This window comes from Ornithorhynchus anatinus, chromosome 2, assembly GCF_004115215.2.
Source record: "Ornithorhynchus anatinus isolate Pmale09 chromosome 2, mOrnAna1.pri.v4, whole genome shotgun sequence".
Classification (NCBI taxonomy): domain Eukaryota; kingdom Metazoa; phylum Chordata; class Mammalia; order Monotremata; family Ornithorhynchidae; genus Ornithorhynchus; species Ornithorhynchus anatinus.
This window is the reverse complement of record NC_041729.1, coordinates 103,398,203-103,421,128: the sequence shown is the minus strand read 5'-3', so window position 1 is coordinate 103,421,128 and position 22,926 is coordinate 103,398,203. Positions and strand designations below refer to the sequence as shown.

General features: G+C 45.0%; 1 long non-coding RNA gene across 1 annotated transcript in view; it reads left to right on the top strand.

Annotated features, from left to right (window-relative positions):
- Window positions 1-1,402: 1,402 nt before the first annotated feature.
- Window positions 1,403-22,926, top strand: part of LOC120639043 — a 62,522-nt gene continuing 40,998 nt past the window's right edge. Inside the window, exon 1 of the long non-coding RNA XR_005661189.1 lies at window positions 1,403-1,527. This is a non-coding gene — a long non-coding RNA (uncharacterized LOC120639043). The remainder of the gene's footprint in view (window positions 1,528-22,926) is intronic.

The following is a 22,926-nucleotide window of genomic DNA, read 5'->3' as shown; positions in this document are numbered from 1 at the left end:
GTGGAAAGCGCACGGGCTTTGGAGTCAGAGGTCATGGGTTCGAATCCCAGCTCTGCCACTTGTCAGCTGTGTGACTGTGGGCGAGTCACTTCACTTCTCTGTGCCTCAGTTACCTCATCTGTAAAATGGGGATTAAGACTGTGAGCCCCATGTGGGACAACCTGATTCCCCTGTGTCTACCCCAGTGCTCAGAACAGTGCTCGGCACATAGTAAGCGCTTAACAAATACCAACATTATTATTATTATTATATCTGCACGGCTTTAATCAGTAGTTTTGTCAGTGTCTTGCTTTAATCTTTGAACTATGGAGAATAGCAGCATGGCCTAGTGGATAAAGCACAAGTCTAAGAATCAGAAGGACCTGGGTTCTAATCCCAGCTCTGCCACTTGTCTGCTGTGTGACCTTGGGCAACTTCATTCATTCAGTTCATTCAATTGTATTTATTGAGTGCTTACTGTGTGCAGAGCACTGCACTAAGCACCTGGGAGAGAACAATACAACAGAACTGGTAGACACGGTCCCTGCCCGCAATGAGCTTTTTCTGTGCCTCACTTCCTTCACATGTCGAATGGGGATTACTACTGCGAGTCCCAAGTGGGACATGGACTATGTCAAACCTGACTAGTTTGTATCTACCCCAGCGCTTAGTACGGTCCCTGGAACAAAGTAAGTGCTTAACAAATATCGTAAAATGACAAAACCAAAAAGTGAAAAACTGTGTGATGCTTAATTCTTGACTGATCTCTTCCAGGGAGAACCTGCCAGTTCTCCATGTCCAAGAGGCATCAGCTGAATGACAGGAGGGTGTTTCACCCATCTGGGTTTTCCAAGTCGATCCTAGCTTGACTTTTTTATGGTACTTGTTAAATGCTCACTTTGTTAACGATAAAAATAATAATAATGAAAATATTTGATAAGGGCTTACTATGTGTCAGGCACTGTTCTAAGCACCGGGATAGATACAAGGTAATCAGATGGGACATAATGCTGTCCTACTTGGGGGCTCACAGTCTTAATCCCTATTTTACAGGTGAGGGAACTGAGGCCCAGAGAAGTGAATTGATTTGCCCAAGGTCACACAGCAGACAAGTGGCAGTCAGAATTAGAACCTAGGTCCTTCTGACTCCCAAGCCCAAGCTCTATCCACAAGTCCATGCTGCTTCACTTTGTTTAAAGCACTGTACAAAGTGATGGATTAGATCGAAGTTAATCAGGTGGGACATAGTCCCTATCCCGTATGGGGCTTTCAGTCTAAGTAGGAGAAAGTAGGATTTAATCTCCATTTTACAGATGAGGAAATTGAAATTAAGTGATTGGCCAACATCCCATGGCAGCCCACACCAGGTGAGTTGTTCTGGAAATTAAGAAGATCCACTTAGTGGCCAAAGCTGAGCAGGAAAGATTCTGGAGCCTTCCACCTAAGGGGCTCTTTTTGGGCAGCTGAAGTGTTTCCCTGCAGTTTGATCTGGATTTCAGGGAAAGCAGATGAAGAGAGGGATTGGAAGCAAACCATTCTTAAGAGGCTGTGAGTATCCCCTTTACTTGCTTCTGATGTTGGGCTTCTTCTGGGGCTATAGTCAGAACATGACCACATCATCTTTGGTCCAAGAGATCTGGTGGAGTCTTTAGAGTGGCTTCCCCTTGCACCTTGCTGTTCAAGATGTTCGTTTTCTGTTCTAGATACTGGTTTTCCCCCTCTTAGTTCCTATTATCTCCTCTTTGGTTGGGGAGAGGGTTCTGTCTTATGTTCGTATAGTGACTTCAGTTGCAGAGCTTTGAGTTTTTTTGGCATGATCAAAGGTTGGTTGTAATGGGGGAGGGAGAGTTGATTTTTACCCTTCCTTTTCCTCCCCTCCACAGAAAAGGAGAAGCAGTGAGGCCTGATAATAATAATAATGATGTTGGTATTTGTTAAGCACTTACTATGTGCAGAGCACTGTTCTAAGCGCTGCGGTAGATACAGGGTCATCAGGTTGTCTCATGTGAGGCTCACAGTTCATCCCCATTTTACAGATGAGGTAACTGAGGCACAGAGAAGTGAAGTGACGTGCCCACAGTCACAGTGTCTAGAAGAGGGGCCTGGGAGTTAGTAGGACCTGGGTTCTAATACTGGCTCTACCTCTTGTATGCTCTGGGACCTTGGGCAGATCACTTAACTTTTCTGTTCTTCATTTACCTTATCAGGACACTGAGGTTTAAGAGTGTGAGACCTGTGTAGGACAGGGATTTTGTCCAACCTGATTAGTTTGTATCTCTCTGAATGCAGTGCCTGGCAGATAGTGCTTAACAAATAACAAGAAAAAGGAAAAAAAATCAACTGAGTCGAGAGGCTTCTCCCAGTTCCTCCCATCACACAGAAAATTGGTATCGGTGGTTTCCAGGCACTTCAGCTGCCTCCCTTTTATCCTTCCCCTCTGTCCTCCCACTACATCCCAGCTCCCACCCCATCTACTACTTTATTTCTGGAACCCCTCCTCCTGCCCCATATGCCCACTCCTTGTCCCTGACCGATTGTAGCTCACCCTCTTTGCTCTACCACACCAAGCAGCATGACCTAGTACATGGGTCTGGGAGTCAGAAGGATCTGGGTTCTAATCCTGACTCCTCCACTTATCTGCTGGGTGACCTTGGGCAAGTTACTTCACTTCTCTGTGCCTCTTAGCTCATCTGTCAAGTAGAGATTAAGAACGTGAGCCCCGTGTGGGATAGGGATTGTGTTAAACCCAACTGGCTTGTAATAATGATGATGGTATTTGTTAAGCGCTTACTCTGTGCCAAGCACTGTTCTAAGAGCTGGGATAGATATAAGGTAATGAGGTTGTCCCACATGGGGCTCACATTCTTAATCCCCATTTTACAGATGAGGTAACTGAGGCACAGAAAAGTGAAGTGGTTTGCCCAAGGTCACACAGCTGACAAGTGGCGGAGCTGAGATTAGAACCCACAACCTCTGACTCCCAAGCCTGGGCTCTTTCCACCAAGCCACACTTTGGGATAGGGACTATGTCCAACCTGATTAACCTTTATCTAACCCATCGCTTAGTACAGTGCTTTAAACAAAGTGAAGCAGCATGGCCTTATGGATAGAGCATGGGCTTGGGAGTCAGAAGGACCTGGGTTCTAATCCTGATCCACCACTTGTCTGCTGTGACCTTGGGCAAATCATTTCACTTCTATGTGCCTCAGTTACCTCATCTGGGGTGAATATAAACAAATTGGGTTGGACGCAGTCCCTGTCTCACATAGGACATAGTGTTAATCCCCATTTTACACGAGATAACTGAGCCACAGAGTAGTGAAGTGACTTGTCCGTGGTCGCACAGCAGACAAGTTGCAGAGCCGGGATTAGAACGCAGGTCCTTCTGACTCCCAAGACTGTGCTCTATCCACTAGGCCACACTGCTTCTCTCCTCATTGGAGGCAGCGGGAAGACGCAGCTAGAGCCATGGCGGACAAACATCAGGGTCGTGGCCCCTCCCGCTAAATCACTGTAGCACCTAGGGATGTTACTCCAGTCGACAGGCCATTCTCCAGGACCCGTTTTCTCAGATTTGTCTGCAAGAGGGTAACTTGTCGATCTTGCAAGGGGTGGACACCTGCTTTTGGTAAATGGAAGCGTCTGGCTAATTTACGAGGAAGTGTTAGGGGGCGAGGGGGGATTGGGGTAGCAAGGGGTAGGCCCTCCTACACCAGTCGTGGTACAGAGCCGTTGCTATGAAAAGGAAGATTTCCTGGAGGAGTATCCAGAGGACTCCGGGATTTCGAGTTAGCCAGAATCTCAGGAATTGAAGTCTTGACAGAACACTCAGGATGCCTAAGTAGAATCTAAATGGCTTGGGATTATACAACTCTCTAGGCATGGGGATTTGCATCCCCGTACTGGCAAGTGACATTAACAAGCCAAACTTTTCCTGCCCTCCTTTAAGCTGGGCCTCTCTCAGTGGACGTGAGACATCTCCAACTTTCCCCATTTGCTGACATTTTCTGTTGGATCTGAAATCTGCTCAAGGGGAACCTTTCAATTTAACAGCTTGCTTTAGCAGATAAAATACTATCCCCTGATTCTTGGCCATAAAATACCTCCGGTGGAAGACATCATGAAAACTGACACAGGGGAGTACACTGGTCTTTAATTTTTCCCAGTGGCCTACGCAAGAATTTTTTTTACAATTGCCCAGAAAGACATCTTCAAGCCAATTTATCTCTGGCTCTCATGTTATGAGGATGGGAGAGAAGAGAGGAAAAAAAGAACAATTCAGTCTTAAGGATATCAAGGCCATCCTGGGGCAGTTGCTTGGCCCAACCATCTAGGACTTTGTCTCTATTGCACCAAGAGTGATTATGAACCACCTCTTCTCATCGTTAACACCAGCCAGCCAATACCTCTAACTCTCCCTTTTCTATCCCCGACTTTCCTTCCAGCGACATAATGTGGTCCTCTGTTCCGTAGATCTAACTGACCCGCTCTTGAACCTGTTCATGTTTTCCACTTCACAGCTTCTGTGGGACTATATCTCCTTCTCCATCGTCTGAGAGTTTCCATCTTTTTATCTGAAGCTACCACCTCAAAACTTCAATGGCTGCCCTCTTTAGAAAACCGTAGTCGTAAATCGAAGATAGATGAAAATGGATCTCTTAATTTCTTCACGATCGTTATGAAATATTGACAGAAATATTCAGTTTTTTTATGTATCACATCTGGGTAAATTACAATTGTTTTGGCAACTAATAAAAAACACAATAGCAACATTCTGAAATCGCTTCTTAACCTATTTTCAAAAAAGCACTTTCAAAGTTCTAATCTCATCTCTGCCCTTTGCTGGATGACCTTGGGCAAGTTACTTAACTTCTCTGTCCCTCAGATACCTCATCCTTAAAATGGTGATTTAGACCATGAGCCCCATGTGACACAGAGACTGTGTTCAACCTGATTAGCTTGTTTCTTACACAGCACTTATTATAGTGCCTGGCACATAAGTGCTTAACAAATACCATTAAAAAAAATAAGTTTTAAAGAAACTTCTTCAGAGAGTTGCTTTCTCCTAGCAAAACTTAGTTGTGTCTTTGCCCCTTAAAAACGGTCATTTCGAAATAATGATGTGTTCTTTCTACGAACATCATAAAGGCAACGTAGGATGAGGAGTTTGACCAGTACATTTAATTCATTCTTTGACTCAGTAGCACATTACTGGATGTGAGCTTTGGACAGAGTGATGAGTTGGATTCCTGGAGACTTAGAAATAAAAGTTATGATCCTGCCTTTGAGGAGATGATAGCTTTCTGGACGATGGTTGATGGAGAAGCACAGGGTGAGCCCAAGTGGTTAAACGAACCGATAGAAATAAATAGATCCGGCTCTGAAAATATCGAGATGGCTGAGTGGATACCACGACTTGTGGGGGAAATTAATCAGTTTACCACCGGTTCGAGGAGGAGCTCTACCTCCCCAAAGCCCCTATCTTGTGACGGTCGTGCCATCACCCTGAGACGCTTGCTCAGTGCTATCAATCCATTGGTGGTATTTACTGAGTGCTTACTGTGTGAAGAGTGCTGTTCTAAGCACTTTGGAGAGTACAATAAGACAAAGTTGGTGGACACGATCCCTGCAATCCAGGAATGACGACTCCCTTTTAAACTCAGTCAGTTGACTTATTGAGCATCTATTTTGGGCAGACCACTGAATTAAGCACTTGGGGGAGAACAATAGAGTACAATAGACCTGGTCTCTGCCCTCCTGGAGTTCATTCAATAGTATTTATTGAGCTCTTCCTATGTGCAGAGCACTGTACTTAGCGCTTGGAATGAATAGAATGAATGGAGGCAGTCAATTAAATTGGAGTTGCCAATTTAATGGGGAAGACAGACACTAATATAAATTGTACCTAGTCAGAAATGGTAGAGCACATAAATTAGCGGCCTCTCTGACTCTAGACTGTAAGTCTGTTGCGGGCAGGGAATGTGACTGCTTATTGCTCTATTCTCCCAAGTGTTTAGTACAGTGCTCTGCAAACTTGAAACGCTCACTAAATGACAATGAATTTATAGCGTGCTTACTATGTGCAGAGCACTATACTAATACTTGGGAGAGTACAGTACAATGTAGTTAGCAGACACATTCCCTACCCACAGAGAGCTTACAGTCCATATGTAAGTGGCATGGAGTTTGAGTACGGAAGTGACCAGGTGATGTCAAAGTGCTGATCTGGCTGCCCGATCCTTGATTTGCTGTTATTCTTTGTATCTAATGTCCAGAAGAGAATTAGACTGCAGGCAACTTTGGTGAAAGAAATGTGTGTTTAGTTGCTGCTGTTTTTCCTCAAATTACAACTAAATTACAATTAAGTTCGTTGTGGGCAGGGAACGTGTCTATCGACTCTTCCAAGCACTTAGTACAGTGCTCTGAACACGGTAAATGCTCAATAAATACCAGTGATAGATGGAATTACACTCTCTACCACCTTTCCTTTCTTTCATCCTCTTGCTAGCCCCCCGCTATCCTTCTAAGTGATGTGGAATGAACAGTTTTTCTCCAGTGCTGCCTGGAGTGCTTCAAATGCTAGGGGGTAGTAAAGACCCCTCAGGGGTCTTTTTCTCTGATCCTCCTACTCCCTCCCTCCTGCTCTACTCCCCTCCCCACCCCCCAACACTTGTGTATATATGTACATATTTATTATTCTGTTTTATTACTATGTATATATCTAAAATTCTATTTATCTGATGCTATTGATGCCCGTCTACTTGTTTTGTTGTCTGTCTCTCCCCTCCTAGACTCTGAGCCCATTGTGGAGTAGGGATTGTCTCTATCTGTTGCCGAATTGTACTTTCCAAGTGCTTAGTACAGTGCTCTGCACACAGTAAGCGCTCAATAAATACGACTGAATGAATGAATGCAACCCCAAGCCTGAGGAACTGAATCAAAATTAAGACGATCGTTCCCTGGAAGTGAATGCAGAGTCCTCCGGCCCATCTGTGTTTGGTAATCTGGGACTCTAAAGTGCAAATTCTTTAGTTTCTTTTATAGTCAATAAATAAATGGTATTTGAGTGCTTACTGAGTGCAAAGGCCCATATTAAGCGCTTGGGAGTGTATAAAAGAGTTGGTAGACACATTGCCTGCCCGTAGTGAGTTTACCGCCTAGAAGAGGAGACGGACATTAATTTAAATGAATAAATTACAGATATATACATAAGTGTTTAGGGGCTGGGGAGGGGGTGAATTAAGGGAGACAATCAAGGTGACATGGAGTGAGAGAAGAGGAAATGAGACCTTAGTTAAGAAAGGTTTGAGTGATACAGGAGTAAGGAATCCTGATTTATCCTTGGATCCCATGAAACAGGCTAATGCCAGGGGTTGTTAATAAAGAGGGAATATTTTTTGATTTCTGGCTTGCTGTACCTTTTCATCAGTTAAGCAGAACTGGAGGCAAATCTCTCTTTAGCAGGTATCCGGGTCTTCGGAGACCTTTCACAAGCTGAGTTCTCTAGTGGCCTCCTTGAAGTTGCTTGTATAAGCCCATTGTTTGATTGGATTCCTTCAGCCTCGGACCTTGGAGACCAGAATGCTTTTCCCTTTGGTTTACCCACCTCTCTTGTCAGACCTGTCGGTTTCTAATTCATGCGCCCTCCGAGAGAGGTGAGGATATGCACCCTGTTGACTTGGCTCATCGCTGACAGAACGGATGTGCTTTCCCCTTAGACTGTCTTCCGAGAACACACATTAAAATCTCTGGGCCGGGCAGTAGAGTTCTTTATACTCGATACATCGTCCCCTCGAAACAACACCAATTTTACTAAGCCTCTAGGCTTTGGATTTTTTTTTGTTGTTGTTTTGTTTGTTGGTTTCTAATCAAGTCCAAACAAGAATCCACCGATGTCGGCTAGTTTACTTGGCCTTTCACTTTCTATTTTAACACGCTCAGAAGCAAAGGCTGTGGAAGGGAGCTGTGTTGTAGGTCCCTGGACACAAGTTAGATGGATTATTCTGTGGAGTAGAAAACAGAATCAAAAAAGGCCAATGCAATTTCAGAGAGACTGACAGACTGTTGAGACAAGTCAGACCCTAACACGTTGAAGGTCTTCACTTACGAGATTTAGATTTTTTGAGGGAAGGAGTCATATCTATCATAACTCTATTGTAGTTACCCAAGCCCTTAATAGAGTGCTCTATTTATTGTCTTGTCTTATGCTGTCAGGCCATTTTCAACCCATAGTGACTCCATGGACACATTTGTTCATTCAATTGTATTTATTGAGCACTTACTGTGTGCAGAGCACTGTACTTTGTGCTTGGGGGAGTATAATACAACAATAAAGAGAGAGAATCCCTGTCCACAATGGGCTAACAGTCTAGTGGAGGGAGACAGACTTGTAAACAAGTTAGATTTATAGATATATACATATATGCTATAAGTTCTGTGGACCTGGGAAAGGCAGGGACGAGCCAAGGGAGAGAGTTGAGGTAACATGGAAGGGAGGGGGAGCTGAGGAAGAGGGGGTTTAGTCTGGGAAAACCTCTTGGAAGAGGGGCACCTTCAGTAGGACTTTGAAGAGGGGGCGAAAAGTAATCACTTTTGGCGGATTTGCGGGAGAAAAGTAATCACTTTTGGCAGATTTGCTTTTGTTTTGTGTGATCGGTGGATTTGAGTTTGGAGGACATTCCAGGCCAGAGGTAGGATGTGAGCCAGAGGTAAGCAGCAAGACAGGAGAGATGGAGACAGTGAAAAGGTTTGCACCAGAGGAGTGGAGTATGCAGGCTGGGATGCAGGAGAGAAGGGAGGTAAGGTAAGAAGGGGCAAGGTGATGGAGACCTATGAAGCTAATACGGGAGCTTTCGTTTGATACCGAGGCTGATAGGCAACCACTGGAGATTTTTGAGGAGTGAGGTGACATGCCCTGACTGTTTCTATAGAAAGGTAATCTGGGCAGCGGAGTGAAGTATGGACTGAAGTGGGGAGGGACAGGGGGTTGGGAGGTCAGAAAGGAGGCTGATGCAGTAATCCAGTCGGGTTTAGGATGAGTGATTGTACCTATGTGATAGCGGTTTGGATGGAGAGGAAAGGGCAGGTCTTGGCGATGTTGTGAAGGTGAGACCGACGGGTTTTGATGATGGATTGGATGTGTGGGGTGAATAAGAGAACGGAGTCAAGGATGACACCAAGGTTGCGGGCTTGTGAGACGAGAAGGATGGTTGTGCCTTCCCCAGTGATGGGAAAGTCAGAGAGGGGTCAGGGTTTGGGAGGGAAGATAAGAAGCTCTGTCTTGGAAATGTTGAGTTTGAGATGGTGGGAGGACATCCAAGTAGCTATGTCCTGAAGGCAGGAGGAGATGTGAGCCTGGAGGGAGGGAGAGAGAACAGGGGATTAGACTCCCCGATTAGACTGTGCGCCCGTCAAAGGGCAGGGACTGTCTCTATCTGTTACTGATTTGTACATTCCAAGTGCTCAGTACAGTGGTCTGCACATAGTAAGCGCTCAATAAATACTATTGAATGAATAAATGAATGGGAGGAGATGGAGATTTGGGGAGGAGATATAGATTTGAAATGGAATGGATGGGCCTTTGCTTGACTCTCCCTCCAGGGGCTGAGACTGGTAGAGTACTGGAACCTCTCCAGGTGCAACCCTAAGAGGGGATTCTATCTAAAGTAGGTACTAAATAAGCAAAATTGATTGAAGGCCGATGTAGTGTTCTACCTCCTCTGTGGCTAAAAGAAGCCATGTGACCTAGTGGAAAGTAATAATAAAGATGGTATTTGTTAAGCGCTTACTATATGCAAGGCGCTGTACTAAGCGCTCAGGTAGATACAAGCTCTCTGAGTTGGTTACAGTCCTAGTTCCACATGGAGCTCACAGTCTTCATCCCTATTTTACAGATCAGGGAACTGAGACACAGAGAAGTGCGGTGGCTTCCCCAAGGTCACACAGCAGTCAAGTGGAGGAGCTAGGATTAGAACCCAGGTCCCTTCTGACTCCCAGGCCTGTGCTCTATCTACTAGGCCATACACTGACCTAGGAGTCACCGGTCTAGGTTCTAATCCTGGCTCTGCCACTTACCTGTTGGGGGACTTTGGGCATATCACTTAAGTTCTCTGTGCCTCAGTTTCTTCATCTGTAAAATGGGGATAAAATACTTGTTCTCCCTCCTATTTAGACTGTGATCCCCATGTGGGACAGGGACTGTATCCAGCCCGATTATCTTTTACGTTACCCAGTGTTTAGCAAGATGTTTAGCACATAATAAGTGCTTCAGAAATACCATTATTATTATTTTTAGAACTAGGCCTACCACAGAAGAGACATCCAATTGATCATGTTTATTGAGCACTTACTGTATGCAGAGCACTGTACTAAATGCTTGGGTGAGTACAGTATCACAGAGTTGGGAGACATGTTCCCTGCCCACAGTGAGGCCCTAGGGTGATCACTACAGTGCTCTGCACACAGTAAGCACTCAATAAGTACGTATGAATGAATAATGATACTTATGAATGCCAGGCCGTCCTTCGCTGATCCAGAAAAAGTAGAAATTCATTGCTTTACACTGGGTATGTGCAGCATAATGCAGTTGGTACCACAGTAGCACTATACAGAGCCTTTGCGGAAAGCTGTAGACGCTGAAGGAAATCTCCCGAGAGTCCCTGTGACCTATGACCTTGGTCCACAGCTGTCTCAGTCCACACCGGGGTCCTGGTGAACGCAGAAGCCATTTGTAATAATTGTGGTAATAATAATGATGGTATTCATTAAACATTTACTATGTGTCAGACACCGTTCTAAAGGCTGGGGTAGATACAAGGAAATCAGGTTGTACACAGCTCCTGTCCCACATGGGGCTCACAGTCTTAAACCCCATTTTACATATGGGGTAACTGAGGCCCAGAGAAGTGAAGCGACTCGCCCAAGGTCACAGCAGACAAGTGGCAGAGCCGGGATTAGAACCCATGAACTTCCGACTCCCCGGCCGATGCCTTATCCGCTACGCCATGCTGCTTCTCTGATATTTAACGCTCACTATGTGCCGGGCACTGTATTAAGCGCTGGGGTAGATTCAGTGTAGGTAGGTCAGTCCCTGCACCAATTGTTAGCACAATGCATTGCACCAAGTAGGAGCTCAAGAAGTAATAATAAAAGATTAATAATAAAATAATTGTGGTACTTGGTTAGGCACTGTGTGCCAGGCACTCTACTGAGCACTGGGGTGGATACAAGCAAATTAGGAGGGTCAGCGTCCCTTGTCCCACTTGGGGTTCACAGTCTCAATCCCCATTTTACAGACGAGATAACTGAGGTCCAGAGAAGTGAAGTAGCTTTCCAAAAGTCATAGAGCAGACGAGTGGCAGGGCAGTGATTAGAACCCAGGTCCTTCTGACTCCCGTCCTGTGCTCTATCCACTGGTCATGCTGCTTCTGAGCTACAGGTCTCAGTAGCAGAAGCGAAGGATGAGGGAGCAGGGGGCTTAAAAGACTTTTATCATACAGAAAGGATCCAAGTGCTCTATCAGGACCAAAGTAGCTGAAAATCAGGTTATCGGGAGAAAATCGCACCAGCGTCCACACGACCAGCTCCTGGGGCAGTTTCCACATTGCCATCGCCAAACCACATTCACATCAGCTCACCGGCACAGTGGTCCTGGAGCGTGGTCAGCTCCCCGGCGTTGAGCCGAGACTCGCCGCGACGCCACTCTGCTGAGCTGAACGTGAGAAGGACGGTTGGCGGCAGGATATCCAAACAGTTCCTGAAAGCAGGAGTTCACAAGCTCTTAGGGCAGAAGAAATGATTCCAAGACCCAGTATATCACAGTTTCAAAAAATGATAATAATGTTGGTGTTTGTTAAGCACTTACTATGTGCAGAGCACTGTTCTAAGCGCTGGGGGAGATCCAGGGTCATCAGGTGGTCCCACGTGAGGCTCACAGTCTTAATCCCCATTTTACAGATGAGGGAACTGAAGCACAGAGAAGTGAAGTGACTTCCCCACAGTCACTCAGCTGACAAGTGGCCGAGTTGGGATTCGAACCTGTGACCTCTTTGCCACTGAGCCACGCTGCTTCTCTAGCCACGATCCAAAAATGAGACCTGTGGCGTACTGGCTGGCAGTAGTGTAGAGTTGACAAACATCTGGATGCTAAGAGGTGGGTTCAAAAACCAAGACGGGTCCACTGGTTTTCACAAGCAACTACTAAGTGTACTAAGCGTTGGGGGAGTGGGGTTTAGAGGTGGGGGGGGGGGTGGGAGGAGAACAACAGCAGCAAAGCACACTAAAGGATGAACTCATTACAGCTACAAAAACTCCTTGAGGGCAGGCACTCTGACTACTATCTCACTGTATTCTCTTGGAAAGGTTTAGTACAGTGCTTTGTACCCGGTAAGCACTCATTCACCCATTCAACCAATCGTACTTAGAATAATGTTGGTATTTAAGCGCTTACTACGTGCAGAGCACTGCTCTAAGCGCTGGGGTGGATACAGGGTAATCGGGTTGTCCCACGCGGGGCTCACAGTCTTCATCCCCATTTTCCAGGTGAGGTAACCGAGGCCCAGAGAAGTGAAGTGACTTGCCCACAGTCACACAGCTGACAACCCCAGGCTCTTTCCACTGAGCCACGCTGCTTCCCGCACTTATTGAGTGCGTACTGTGTACAAAGCACTGTACTAAGTGGTTGATCTATACAGGCACACGGTGAAGAAGGGGGCAGGGGTGGGTGGGAGATTGTCTCGTGTTGATTTTTGTCAACTATTTCTAATATTTATGGATATGAGAAGCAGAGTGGCTTAGTGGGTAGAGCACGGGCCTGGGAGTCAGAAGGACAAGGGTTCTAATCCCGGCTCTGCCACGTGTCTGCTGCGGGGCCTGGGCGAGTCACTTTACTTCTCTGGGCCTCAATTACCTCACCTGTAAAATGGGGATGAAGAGTGTGAGCCCCATGTGGGACAGGAACTGGGTCCAACCAATCTACCTCAGTGCTTGGCACATAGTAAGTGCTTAACGAATACCATAATCATTTATTAAGTGCTTGGCACATAGCACTTAAGTACCATCATCATCATCATTATTATTATAAACGCCACTGGAAGATTTAGTTTATACAATCATCTTTAAAATGGGAACCAGTTGGATATTATCTGTCTAATGTTTTACACAATATTATAGACACTATAGAGTATGTCTATTGTACTCTCCCAAATGCGTGGTACAGTGCTCTGCACACAGTAAGTGCCCAATAAATTTGATTTTAATTGATTACTATATAGAGCCAAATAATGACCATTAATGTTGCTCACATTGAATCCTGGTTATCTCTGATTATGGGGACTGGGGAGGCTTGTATTCCTTTGGCCCTGATAGAGTCCACCAAGGGACTCACTGTGGGCAGGAATGTTTCTGTTACATTACGTATCGTACCTTCCCAAGTGCTCAGGACGGGGCTTTGCACACAGTGCTTGATAAATATGATTGAATGAATGAACTCCTCATATGGCAGCTGGATGTTTCACAGCCTAAAATTCCTTTCTTGCCAAGCTTGTCTGGCCAAATCCAGTGATGGTGACACTCTCATTACTCATTTTTCTATCAGCACAAAGCTACTACATTGATAGGTCAAAGAGAAGGCAGTACTTTGCTCCCAGCTGGTGGTTTCATGACCCTGCTTTGGGAGTTTGGCTCCTCGAGCACTGTGATCTTCTCAGAGATGACCTAGTTTCCCTGGCAAAGTTTTTACGGTCCGTCATTATCCATTCAGTCATTCATTGTCATCTTTATTGAGCATTTATTGTGCGGAGAGCACTGTATTAAGCACTTGGGAAGTACAAGTCAGCTGCAAATAGAGGCAACCCCTGCCCACCACGGGCTCACAGTCCAGAAGGGGGAAGGTAGACATCAAAACAAGTAAAAAGGCATCAGTAGCATCGATTATAAGTAGGATTATAGATATATACACCATTAATAAAAATAAATGGAATTATAATTATTAATATGTACATATATAAACAGGTGCTGAGGGGGAGGGGGTAGGTACACTTTGTAGCCGCTCTTCAGGTTCAATCATTCTAAGATGGAGAGTTTCCTCGACCTCTGAACCTTAGTGCTGGAAAGGTTGGGGGGTGGAGGATTGCTCTCCGATCTACCTCACGTTGGAAATGAAATACCTCAGTGTGAATGGGCGACATGGTCTCGGGCAATGTTGACTGTTTTAGAGAGTGCCAGAAAGTTGTCATTTGTGACATCTTCCGCTAACACACAAAATGACAACGGGCAAGTCAATTATATACTCGTAGATCACTTCCACATTAGGAGAGAACTCTGAGTTCAGGAGGTCAGATTAACCCACATTTCTAATTCAGACACTGATGGCAATTGTAATGAAGCCTAATTAACACGGCTACAGGATCAGGAAGCCTTGCCAGTGACGGTGAGTGGGGTTTGTTTTATACTCCAAAAATCTGAGGAGTCTTCGTGATTGTCCACTCTATATCCATTTTTTTTAAATAGTATTTGTTAAGTGCTTCCATGTGCCAGGCACTAGGATAGATACAGATAACCATGATGGACAGAGTCCATGTCTCATATGGAGCTCACAGTCTTAATCCCCATTTTACAATTAAGGTAACTGAGGCACAGAGTAGTTAAACGACTTTCCCAAGGTCTCCCACCATACCATGATAATAATTTTGATATTTAAGTGTTATATGCCAAGCACTGTACTAAGCACTGGGGTAGATACAAGATCATCAGGCCCTATGCTGGGGCTCCAGTACGAGGGACAACAGATATTGAATCCCCATTTTGTGGATGAGGGAACTGAAGCACAGAGAAGCTAAGTGACTTGCCTAGGGCCACCCAGCAAGTTAGAGAGCAGGGATTAGAACCCAGATCCTCTGGTTTCCAGGCCCATGCTCTTTTCATTAGGCCACCCTGCTTCCATTCCTGTGGTCCCAGGCCTCACCGGGCTCCGCCTCAACTGGAGCGAAACTGAAGAAAGTGGATCCGCTCCCTCCGATGAATCGCAGAGTGGGGAGACTGGGCTTGCTGCACCTGCTTACACACTTCAGGTATTAAATCTGAATCTGTTACCCCACTGAGCTCCACGATAAGTAGTGACTCTGGAGCTGCTCACACAGGGCATCATCAAGGGAGACCATTAGTAAAAGCTCAACTTGTCCCCCCTAGTTTTCTTCCCTTCAAGTCACTTCACTTCTCTGTGCCTCAGTTACCTCAACTATAAATGGGGATTAAGATTGTGAGCCCCATTTGGGAGAGGGACTGTGTCCAACCTGAATACTTTGTATCTACCCCAGCACTTAAAACAGAGGGCTTAACACTTAGTAAACTCTTAACAAAAAACGTTAGTGTTATTACTTTTACTGGGGGGTCTTGGTTTGCAGCTGGCAGGTTCTTTCCTCTGAATCACAGATCTGGAGATTAACTGGGCAAATGGTAACTGTTTGCCAGGGGCTGTCTCCCATTCCGGTTTAAATTGTAAGCTGACACACTGAAATACCTCCAAGAAAATGAATTTGGGTTGCAGGGGGCCAGAGGTTACCTGTTAACTGGCCAGACCCCTTATATCAGCTGCTCAGAGTTTCAAAGGAAACTCAGCCAAGCCAGATCATCTTGAAAGATGGGGAGGGAGGGATTAAAACTGGGCCATGTGTTATGAGGCCTTAAGGGCAGTAGTGATAACAGTATTTAATAAGCACCTCACGTACGCAACATACTGTACAAAGTGCTGGGCCAAAAAAGCATGGGTGAGAGTCAGATATAGTCCTTGACACTGGGGTCTCTGAAATGGGGTGGGAGGAGGGCTCCCAATCTAAGAGAAAAGAGGTGCCAGAAGACCAGTGACAAAAGGGAAATTTGAAAACCCAAAATATGAGATGGGAACGATGAGAAATACAAAAAGAACAGTAGATTGTTAGACCTTAGACTGTAAATTCATTACGGGTAGGGAACGTGTCCGCTAATTCTATTGTAATGTACTCCCCCCAAGCAAATTGGAAAGTGCTCTGCACAGAGTAAGTCCCCAATGTCATTGATTGATAGAGTGCTGTCCCTCGATCGGCAGAGTTTCGGGCTTCCCGAGGCTCGGCCCGATGCTCAAGAAGTAAAATTGTAACAGGAGAAACACTGTCAGATCTTAATCGTGTCTACCAACTCCGTTGTATCTTCCCAAGTGCTTGGTATAGAGCTCTGCACATAGTAAATGCACGTTAAATACTACTGACTTTATTCAACGACACAGTGGTGGAATATGTAAACAAAGTGTCTAAAGATTAGTGGAAAAAGCCCGGGATGGAACCAGGAGAGCTGGTTTCTGATAGGTGCAGGAAAGAGCATAGAGCTGGGAGTTGAGAGATCCTCAGTCCTAATCGTAGCTCTGCCACTTGTCTGTTGTGTGACCTTGGGCAAGTCTCACAATTTCTCTGTGCCTCAGTTACCTCATTTATCCCTCTCTAGTCCGTGAGCTCACTGTGGGTAGGGAATGTGTTTATCTGTTATATTGTACCAAGTGCTTAGAGCAGTGCCTTACACACAGTAAACACTCAATAAATATTGAATGAATGAATGGGATTCAAGACCTGTCCTCCCTCCTATGTAGATTGTGAATCCTTGTGTTGGGACAAGAGCTGGGTCCGACATGATTATCTTGTATCTTCCCCAGCTCTTCGAGCAGTCTTTAACAAATACCACACTTATGATGATGATGATGATGATGATGATTAATCCCTGCTAAGCCATTATACGTCCGCATGACTGGACAAGTCAGCCACTCTGTGCTGCAGTTTTACCTCATCTGTCAAATGGGGATAAAACACCTTCTCGTCCTCTCAGACTGTGAGAATGGATTCTTTCTGATTATCTTATATCTACCCCAAGTGATTAATAAATACAGTAATTATTATTACTATGTACTGTTAATCTTGCTGAGTGTCTTCAAAAACTATCTGGCCTGCAAAATTAATATTGGTTCTTATTCCCACCTGTGTGATCTCTCTTAGTGCTTAGTACAATGCTCTTGTTTGTTTAGTTTATGGTTAAGTGATTACTACGTGTTGAATGCCGTTCCAAGCTCTAGAGGAAGAACAACTTGATCGGGCTGACACAGTCCCTGTCCCACATGGAGCTCACAGTCTAACTAGGAGGGGGACCGGATAATCATCATTTTATGGTTGAGGAAACTGAGGCTCAGAGAAGTAAAGTGACTTGCCCAAGGTCATGCAGCAAGCAACTGGCAGAGCCAGGATTAGGATCCAAGTCTTCCTACTCCCAGGCCCGTGCTCTTTCCACTAGGCCTGCTTCTCTGCACTCTTTATAAATACTATTACTGCTTCTAATACGACCAACGCTGACATGTTCCACCTGCCCCAGCCTCCTTCCTGCAAAAATTAATGGCCAAGTGGGCAGATTGGATCACTGGAGGGGAAAGTTGGGATGGAGAGAGGAAGGTTAAAGCATGCTGGTCGTCACTAACCAAGGTGGGTAACCAGGGACAACCATCTTGAGGTCCTTCCAAGTGTTTATCGGAGACAGAGTTGTAAAAAGGATGCAATTTAAGACTGGCCCGGCAGTGACTTTGCAGGTTGTCTTAAATTCTTATGTTCATCCACTGCTTCTCGCATGAAATTCCCACTATTTCTAGGCTGAAAGATCCTGTTAGATATCCTTCTGGCTTCTCATATGCCCAGGCACCCATTATAACTAAGTCAGATGAGAAGAGGAAGGAGAAGCAGAGGGCTTTCCGTACATGTCAATTATTATTATTTTCAGATCCTATATCCTTAACATGGTGCTTCCTCTTATGAACTTCCCTTTTGGGTAGACATTCGTGAGAGACTTTCGATCATAAGAAATCCAATTTGGGGGGGGGATTTTGGTGCAGTAACATTCTCAGTAATAGCTCGTAAAGTGTCGGTCACATAACTGGGAACCAACGCAAGCAGAAAGAAGTTCAGCACCTATTAGGTAGAATAGGTCAAGGAACTGACTATTATTATAACATTTCTCCTGGGACCATGATTTACTCTTTTTTTCCAAGTGTTTGCTAAAGGGCTTCCTCGTGGATCTTGTGGGAATGGAATTTCAGGCCTAATGTTATGTTTCGATGGATGCTGAATTGGGGCAAGGCTACATATTCTTGGGGGAGTGTTTTTATGGAGTAAAATGAGATTGTTTATATTAAATCAGAAAGCTGCTGGATTTGGACCTTTCTAACTCAAATTGCAACCGATGCTTTTATCTTCACTAATCAGGCATTTCAAGAGGAAAAATAACCCCTCAAAACACCCACCTGGTGATCCAGGAAAATATGGGATTGGGGACCTTAATCATCTAAAAATTCAAAATGAAGACTCAACACTGTTGAAACAGTACCATCATTATAGTACTGTGTTGTATCTCAAGTGCTCAGTACAGTGCTCGGCACACAGTGAGTACCCAATAAATGCCACTGATCGATTGAGCACAGTGAAAACCGTATGGATACACAGAAAATTCTATGGATAAACATACCAGAATTAAGCACTTAATACAGTGCTCCGCACACAGTAAGTGCTCAATACAGAAGAGGCATGGTTTAGTGGAAAGAGCACGGTCTTGGGAGTCAGAGGTTACGGGTTCTAATCCCGACTCTGCCACTTGTCAGCTGTGTGACCTGAGGCAAGTCACAACTTCTCTGGGCCTCAGTTACCTCATCTGTAAAATGGGGATTAAGACTGTGAGCCCCACATGGGACAACCTGATTACCTTGTATCTACCCCAGCGCTTAGAACAGTGTTTGGTACATAGTAAGCGCTTATCAAATACCATCATTAGCATTAGTATTAGTATTAATAAATACAATCGAATGATTCTGTGGTAGAAGGTGGGACGTTCTATAGAGCATGTGTCTATGAGTCGCTATTGAATGGAAATGACTCCATGGCATTTGAAGATGATGGAAAATGCCAATTGCCTTCTATATACTTGGCAGTGTGCTGAACTTAAAATCAAATGTGCTTTAAGCAAGTATTTAAGCATTTTGATTATTTCTCCCTCAGTTAAGTTGGAGTAGAAGGACCATTTCAGGCTCCTAGCTCCTTTCTTCTCTGTAGTTCGGGGGAAATGTTGAAGATGAGTGCTTTTCTGTCCTGAGAGGTTTAAATGATCTGGTCTAACTCCTCTGAGACTCTCCGCACAGATCTTAAGGGAGAGCTTGACAAGTTAGTTTTCTTTAAAAGGGAACATTTCTGGGAATGATGGAAGCTCCTTCCCTCTCCAACACTTTTATGTTCAAATTCGATAAGCAAGAATGCTTTCAAACCTGCAAACCATCGCCCAGTGAACATGGGGGCCTCTGATGTCTAAGCTCCCGTCCGGAAAGGTCAAGAAAACGTTCCCCGTGTGGATTTTTATCATCTCTCAAGGGGCCGTGTAACTTCAAACCCACATCGGATCTCAAATGGCTTTACAAGTTCATCAAATACGAGCATTTCAAAACGGGCCCATTAAGGCCCGTTATTGCGGTAATAGATCAAGGGATTGTCTGCCATTAGTTGATCACTAAGATTAATATCTCCATACGCCCTTTGCAGAAAACCCATCAAAGTTCCTTCGCTTTGGGAGCGGGGGATCATTAATATCACTATTCATATTGCTTTTTCCCTCTCTCTTCTGCTCCGGGGGGTTTTAACAAAGGGGATTCTCACTCGGGTTGAGGTTTTATAGGGGTGGGGAAAAGGAAAGAGTCACTTAATTACTTCTTCACACGGCTGGCTATTGAAAGCAACTGGCTTTTAAGCAACTTGGGATATCCATTAAATCTAGGCAGGTTTGCTCATGCTCAAGGTTGGTCTCATCCTGAACCCTGGCCCTATTCTGGTCTGAGTGCGAGGGTGATGCTGGGGTCCCTTTTTCTTAGCTACAAAGACAAGAATGTTTGAGTATATGTTTGAATCCATTTGGGAAATGCCTTGATTCCTAGTATTAATCTCATCTCGCCTAGTAGCACCCTGGTGCTAAATGTGGCCATCCCATAGCAGGTTTTAGACCACCTGACCGAGAGGGATCGGCCCATTGGGCGATCCAGTCTAAGACTCTACTTCTGACAGGCGCACCAGGATGCTTGGAGCAATTGTTTGATGACTGCCCTCCACCCCCGTCCTGGATTTTTAAAATGCTATTTAAGACCTTATTATGTGCCAGGTACTGTACTAAACACCGGGGTACCCACAAGCTAATCATGTTGGATGTAGTCCAAGTCCCACATAGTGCTCTCAATCTTAATCGCCATTGCAGATGAGGGAACTGAGGCGCAGACAAGTGAAGTAGCTTTCCCAAGGTCACCTCGCAGATGAGGGGTGTAACTGGGATTGGAACTCAGATAATAACGGTATTTGTTAAGCGCTTACTATGTGCCAAGCACTTTTCTAAGCACTGGGGGAGATACAAGATAATCAGTTTGTCCCACATGGGGCTCACAGTCTTAATTCCCATTTTACCGATGAGGTAACTGAGGCGTAAAGAGGTTAAGTGACTGGTCCAGAGATCTTTCTGACTCCCAGGCTCTTTCCATTAGGCCATGGTGGATCTGCTTTGGAATAGCCCTAGAGCTGTGACAAAGAAATCCACAGTGCAGCGTTCCAGAAAGAAATTAGCCACTCCCTGAAAGGGACATATATTTACCGGCTGCTCTGGTAACTTCCTCTTGGCTGGCCTTGGGCTGAACTATAGGTGGTATGACAGGCTCTGCCTGGGGAGATGGTATGAAAATATCTTGCCCATGGAACATAGCTGGCCCTCAGAGGCTGAAGAGGCGGAGGAAGAATTGATCAATCAGTGGTATTTATTGAGTGCCGAGCACTGTACTAAGTACTTAGGAGAGTACAATACAATAGAGTTGGCAGGCACAATTCCTTCCCTCGAGGAACTTAAAAACGGCAGAGGAAACGTGCTTCCAACTCTTAAAGTGTTCTCTCCCAAATTCTTAGTACAATTCTCTGCATGCCGTAAGCACTCAATAAATATGATTGATTGGAAAGCGACTAACAGGGAGCCTGTCCCGGCACTGGAATTTCAGAGGCTCCATTCAAAGCAGGAAAGCGTGGCTCAGTGGAAAGAGCCTGGGCTTCGGAGTCAGGGGTCATGGGTTCGACTCCCGGCTCTGCCACTTGTCAGCTGTGTGACTGTGGGCGAGTCACTTGACTTCTCTGTGCCTCAGTGACCTCATCTGTAAAATGGGGATTAACTGTGAGCCTCATGTGGGGCATCCTGATTACTCTGTATCTCCCTCAGCGCTTAGAACAGTGCTCTGCACATAGTAAGCACTTAACAAATACCAACATTATTATTATTATTATTATTGAACCAGTGTGGAAGAGACAGGTTACAAACTTGAGTGAGTTGTGAAGGGATTTGGACAGATCTGCATTGTTTGAATGGTCCATCACTAGCAATGAGGCTGGGTAAGTCAATTCATTTTTCTGGACCTCAGATACCTCATCTGTAAAATGAGGATTAAATCCTGTTCCCTCCTTCTTAGACTGTGAGGCCCCATGTTGGCCAGGGACTGTGTCCAACCTGATTACCTAGTAGCTACCCCAGATCTTTGAGCAGTGCACGAATCATAGTAGATGCTGAATAAATGCCATTACATCATCCGGAAATAGTCCAGTGTCCTTTTATTTGATTTGAGCTTCACTTGGTCTTCTCTCTAATACTTTCTCCAAATGACATTCAGGGGAGTCTGGCTGTCATTATTCAATTTTCCTCTCCCTCCCTTCTCCCCCAAGGCCCACAGTTGTGTGTTACAAAATGGCCCTGAAGACCAGGGACCAGAGTCCTGCATTCAGAGCGTTCAAGTCCCATTCTGAAGCTTCTTTTCGTCATCCTATCTGCTCACTAAACCTTAGATGACAAGAAATTTACTTACTCTATTTCTAAAGTTCTTCTTCTGAACTCAACCTTTATCTTTAGAAGTCAGGAGTGCAGCTGGGCAAATTCTCCAGAGTGGGACTATTTTTCCTTTGGTGGAGCAGTAGGTGACCAGTCAAACAACCAGTGGTATTTATTGAACTCTCATGTGCAGAGTACTATATTAAGCACTTGGGAGAGTATAATGAAACAGAATTAGCAGATAACGTTCCCTGTCAGTAATGAGCTTTTAGTCTAGAAGACTACCCTAACTCTGCTCATTGTCTGCATCATAGGTGAAAGTATATTATCCATAAGTGTCATTAGTTCAGATCAGTGGAAATTCATTAAATCGAATGTAGGAGCAAATCAATCATTTTATTATTAGTATATTATGTTCTTACTCTTTATCGAGCACTGTTTTAAGTACTGGGCACTGTTCATTCAATTGTATTGAGCACTTACTGTGTGGAGAGCACTCTACTACATGCTTGGAAGAGTACAGTATAACAATAAGCAGTCACATTTGCTGCCCACAGTGAGCTTAGAGTCTGTACGGGGGAGACAGAAATTAATATAAAGAAATTACGGACGTATAAGCAAGCGCTGTGGGGCTGGGAGGGGGGATGGACAAGGAGAGCAAGTCAGAGTGATGCAGGAGGGAGTGGGAGAAGAGAAAAGGGGGTGCTCAGTTAGGGCAGGCCTCTTGGAGGAGATAGATGTGCCTTCAGTAAGACTTTGAATCGGGGGAGGGTAATTGTCAGCTGGATTTGAGGAGGGAGAGCTTTCCAGGCCACAGGGAAAGCTGTGGGTGAGGGGTCAGTGGGGAGATAGATGAGATCGAGGCACGGCGAGTAAGTTAGCATTAGAGGAGTGAAGTGGGCGGGTTGGGTAGTAGTAGGAGAGCAGTAATAAATCAATTAATCAACAGTAGGCCCTGAAAACTTATCCCTGTAAGACTGCTTCAGAAGTTAGTCAATCAATGAATTCATCCTATTTAGCTCTTACTGTGTGCAGAGCACTGTCCTAATGCTTGGGAGCACA